The sequence below is a fragment of the Heterodontus francisci genome, unplaced genomic scaffold (genome assembly GCF_036365525.1).
Source record: "Heterodontus francisci isolate sHetFra1 unplaced genomic scaffold, sHetFra1.hap1 HAP1_SCAFFOLD_43, whole genome shotgun sequence".
In the NCBI taxonomy this organism is placed as follows: Eukaryota; Metazoa; Chordata; class Chondrichthyes; order Heterodontiformes; family Heterodontidae; genus Heterodontus; species Heterodontus francisci.
The window spans coordinates 5,750,093-5,755,137 of NW_027141852.1; the positions used below are offsets into that span (position 1 = coordinate 5,750,093).

The 5,045-nt window shown below is 43.2% G+C and overlaps 1 non-coding gene across 1 annotated transcript; it reads right to left on the reverse strand.

Moving 5' to 3' along the window:
- Window positions 1-1,375: 1,375 nt before the first annotated feature.
- On the reverse strand, window positions 1,376-1,449 carry trnat-agu (transfer RNA threonine (anticodon AGU)). The gene has a single exon. It is a non-coding gene; the product is annotated as a tRNA-Thr (tRNA).
- Window positions 1,450-5,045: the final 3,596 nt, after the last annotated feature.

Below are 5,045 nucleotides of genomic sequence, written 5' to 3' on the forward strand. Positions count from 1 at the left end.
GAGTAAAAGACTGTGGAATAACAAATAGATTTGATTGGAATGTTGAATTTTGATTGGAATGGATAAAACAGCAGATTAAATTGGGATTCTCATCATTATATTGATCTGGGACAGAAAAACGAAACTGATGGAAAGAAGGGAAGAAGGAAGAAAAGAAAGACTGTTCAGTTTTTTTGAGTTTTTTCACCCACCCATCAAAGCTGGATTAAAAAGAAGATGCAAATAACAAAGAATTTCACCAAAAAGAGAGATTAAATGCTGCCGAAACCTTGGATCGAAGGATGCCCCAATAGATCACCTGTTTAACTGTCTCCTCACTGGGGGATTTCAATCAGTGAGTGATATTATTCTCTACCGTTTTTTTTTGTTAAATGAACCCAGAACTGTCACTTGGAATTAATATCTGTGTTTCGACTCCTGAATAATAAAATTGTGAGTTTCTCGATATTTTCTGGACACATTTCCAGCTGAAAGAACTAAGAACTCTTTTCTAATTTACACAATACTATATACACACTCATCAAGCCTCCGAAACTGACATCCTTGGTGCTGCTCTCTCCTCCCAAACCTCATCTCATGTGACTGTTACATCATCACTCTGACAGTGGGAGGGGTTGATCCCACTGTTTTCAGCATTAACCCTTTACATCCTTGTAATACACTGTCTGTCCAAAAAATGGGTGGAGGGAACTTGTTTCATTTATTGAAACACCAACAGCTGCCAGTTGAAAATCAACTCAAACCCATCAGAGAGAGAGAGAGACACTGTCAGAGAACTTCCTGCATCCAGTCCTGACCCTGTTACACTCCGCAACTGCTCACCCAGACCCCACTGAACACTGTTCCCGAGACACTTCAAATACTGTTTACAAAAGGCAGAAAAGGTCAAAGTTAATCACAGCTGTATTGAATAGAACAAAGTTTAATATCTTCTCACCGTCTCTCGGTAACCACATGAGACACAGGTTTTCTTATCCGCTTCCTTTGATTTTTCTTGTTCCTGACTGACAAATATTCCAAACCTCGGCTCAACCCTCTCGCTTGCGTCATGTCCCAGTCACGGTTGAAAGCAACACATAACGACAGAAACACTCTGAAACATACAACAAGGTCACACTTTCCTTCAGTGAGATGAATGTCGAGCTTTTTTCCAGGTTGAATGCATCTGTGAACAAACTTCTATGAAAGAAGTTGCCTTTGAAATATCAGCACTGAATTTCTGCACAAGGAGGAACAGCCATTCCAAACTCAGATCCTTCACAATGGCTGTTTTCTCCTGTGACTGAAATTCATTATGAAATTTGAATTCGAAGCCCAAGTTCACAAGACATGGATAAAATTATTGATTAGGAAACTTCTAAAGCACACTGTAATAAGGCTCTGCTGGGAGTTGAACCCAGGATCTCCTGTTTACTAGACAGGTGCTGTAACCAACTAAGCTACAGAGCCAGATTGAAAGTGCTTGTGCAGTTGAAATCAGAGAAGGGCACTATTTATTCTAAAAAAAAAACAACAAATGCTGGAACCACTTCGCAGGTCTGGCAGCATCTGTGGAAAGAGAAGCAGAGTTAACGTTTTGGGTCAGTGACCCTTCTTCGGAACTTCCGAAGAAGGGTCATTGACCCGAAACGTTAACTCTGCTTCTCTTTCCACAGATGCTGCCAGACCTGCTGAGTGGTTCCAGCATTTATTGTTTTTATTTCAGATTTCCAGCATCCGCAGTATTTTGCTACTATTTATTCTCATCCCATTTCTCCACTGGTCACAGCATATTTTAACTTTTCCCACTTACTGATACAGTCAATCATATTCTCTATTTTTCCCAGAACTGAGAATGAATGTTTTGGAAGAAAATACATAATTCAATTTTTTCCAAAAGGTTACAGAACACAACATGTGAGTAATATTCCCCATTGCTTTCTCAGTACTGATGGATTGTGAAGCGGGAGTCAGCCAGAAGTCCCACTGAGCCGCAGTGACTCTGAGCTGACAATGAAATGAGATAAAGTTCAATCTTTCACAGTGAGATGCTGCAGAGAGATAAGATTCCCGAATCAAAGTGAGACTTTCTCATACTGTTGTTGAATTTCATTGCAAACACTCCTTGTACTCTCTGCTAGTGAAGCCTAAAAAAATGGAGAAACAGAATGGCACTCAAACTCACAACCCTGAGATGAAAAGTCTCATGTTCGACTGACTGAACTATCACTTCTACTCGGTCTCTTATTGTATGGATGCAATGTATGCTCCGATGCTGGGGCAGCTTTCAAATCCTGCCATGGATCCACATGTCAGAGTGAGTTACATGTTGCAGACTCAAGCAAAGGAAATCTGCTCACTTCCAAAACTATCAGCGAGTTGAAGCTGATTACGATCAACATCATCAGAGGTCAGAACTACCTGGTGAAAGAAAATACCCTGAAGAAGGATCCACAATTATTCAAACGCATCGGCAAAGTGAAAAACAAAAAATCGATGAGTTAATCCAAGACAAACAACAGAAACACAGAAGAATTCCATTCCATACCAGAACCCAGTCCTGTAGTTTTTGGATCCAGCTCTCAGTTACTGCTTCACCTTCATACACACACTTGGCAATCTGTACATTTAGTTCATTTCAATTTTGTCAACAGGCTCTTTGAATCCAGTTCTCTGGTCCTCAAATAGGCTCCGTGTGAAAGTCAACTCCGCTTTTTGTAAGGCTGCAACCAATCAATGACCTTCAACTAAAAACACAAATGAAGTCGAGGTCATGCAGGATTTGAAAACAGGACCTTTCACATGCTATCCAATCACACACCCAAAGTGAAAAACATACCCCCAGACCAACAAGCCATTTGCAAAAAGTATTATTTTTAGCTCTCTTTAGAACTGTGCCATTAAGTATATATTGCCTTTCCCTGTTCCTTCTGCTCAAGTGCATCACCTCACACAAGTCATATTAAATTCCATCTGCCACCTGTCTGCCCATTCTGCCTATCACTGTCCTGTTGCAGGCAGGTCATTTCATCCTCACTGTTTACCACTCTTCCAGGTTTGGTGCTTTCGGTATATTTTGAGATTCTACTCTATATTCCAAGATCCTAGTCATTTACATATCGCAGGAAAAGCAGTGGTTCTCGCAGTGACCATTGGAGAACACCCACTGTCGACTATCCTCCAGTCTGCCAAAGAACCATTTACTACGACTCTTTATTTTCTGTCCTTCAGGCAATTTTCTATCCAATTGGACAGAGAGTCTCCTATTCCATGAACCTCAATTTTGTTCACCGCCCTTTTATGTGGTACCTTCTCATCCATTCTTAATCCATCCATCCATCCTGTCTTAAAATCCATCATCCTCCTGTTTGTTCATCAAAAAATGCAGTTAGTCAAGCATGAACTCCCATTTATTAATCCATGCTCACTCTCCTCAATTAACTCAAATCTCTCCAAGTGACTGTTGCTTTTTTCCCCTAATTATTGTTCCTAAAACCTTACTCACCACTGCTGTTAATCTAACTGGCCTGTAGTTACCTGGATTGTCCTTACACCCTTTGTTGAAATAGGAAGTCACATTTGCCACTGTTCAATCCTCTGGCACCTCCACAGTGCTTGTTGGGAGGGTGTTCCTGGTTTTTGACCCTGCAACAGTGAAGGAATGGCGGTACAGTGCCAAGTCAAGATGGTGTGTGACTTGGAGGGGAACTTGAAGGTGGTGATGTTCCCATGCGTCTGCTGCCTTTATCCTTCTTGGTGGTAGTGTTTGTGGGTTGGAAGGTGCTGTTGAAGGAGGCTTGGTAAGTTGCTGCAGTACGTATTGTAAATGTTACACACTGTTGCCACTCTGCACTGGTGCTAGAGGGAATGAATGTTTAAGGTGGTGGATGGGGTGCCAATCAAGTGGGCTGCTTTGACCTGATGGTGTCAATCACTTGAGTGTTGTTGGAGCTGCACTCATCCAGGCATGAGTATTCCATCAAATTCCTGACTTGTGCCTTGTAGATGGTGGGCAGGCTTTGGTGAGTCAAGAGTTGAGTTAGTTGCCGCAGAGTTCCCAGCCTCTGGCCCGCTCTTGTAGTTGTAGCTGTAGTTGTAATTGTAATAGGCAACCGTCCGTCTCGGAAGGCGATGGGCTACACCCAGGGTGTACGTCACTTCTGTATTAAACATCATTTGTTGTGGCTGTGGAGGACGACTCGCGTGTGACAATCCCTTCCGCAGCTGGTACAGATGAATATCATTGGCCTGAGGTCGACTGATAATTTTTCCTTCCTCTGGGCTCTCTTTCCCTCCAGATGGTCATTTCTTTTGTCCTCTGCTTTTCCCATGGTCTTCCTGAATGCCTTTCTCCAGGAATTCCAGTCAGCAGGAAGGACTTCCCATGCATCGACTCCAATCCCAGTCAGCTTGAGATCTCTCTTGCAGATGTCCATGTATCACAGACGTGGGTGACCTGTTGGTCTCGTGCTGATAGCAAGCTCACCAAAGAGCGTGTCTTTGGCAAGGCGACCGTCATCCATTCAGCACACATGACCCAGTCAACAGAGTCACCGCTGACTCAAGAGTGCAAACATGCTGCAGATCCCTGCACGCTGGTGTACTTCCGCATTCGGCTCTCTGTCCTGCCAGGAGATGCCCAATATCCATCTGAGGCAGCGGAGGTGGAAGCTGTTCAGCTGCTTTTCTTGAATTGCATAAGTTGTTGATGCTTCTCTATTGTAAAGGAGGGTGCTGAGAACACAAGCCTGGTACACGCAGAGCTTTATATTTTCGATCAGTTTGCTGTCGGTTCACACTCGTCTTCTCAACTTTGACATGACAGCTGCAGCATTGGAAATCCTGGTGCTGATTTCAGTATCAAGGGACAGATTGCTGGTGATTGTTGATCCAAGGTATGTGAAGCTGTTGACAACCTCCAAAGTGAGGTTGTCGATGTTGATGGAAGGTGGAGTCTCCACGTCCTGACCCATAACTTTGATCTTCCTGATGCTGATCACCAGTCCAAATTCCTTGCAGGCCAGGGAGAAGCGATCTACAAGCTGCTGCAAGTGAACTTCATTATG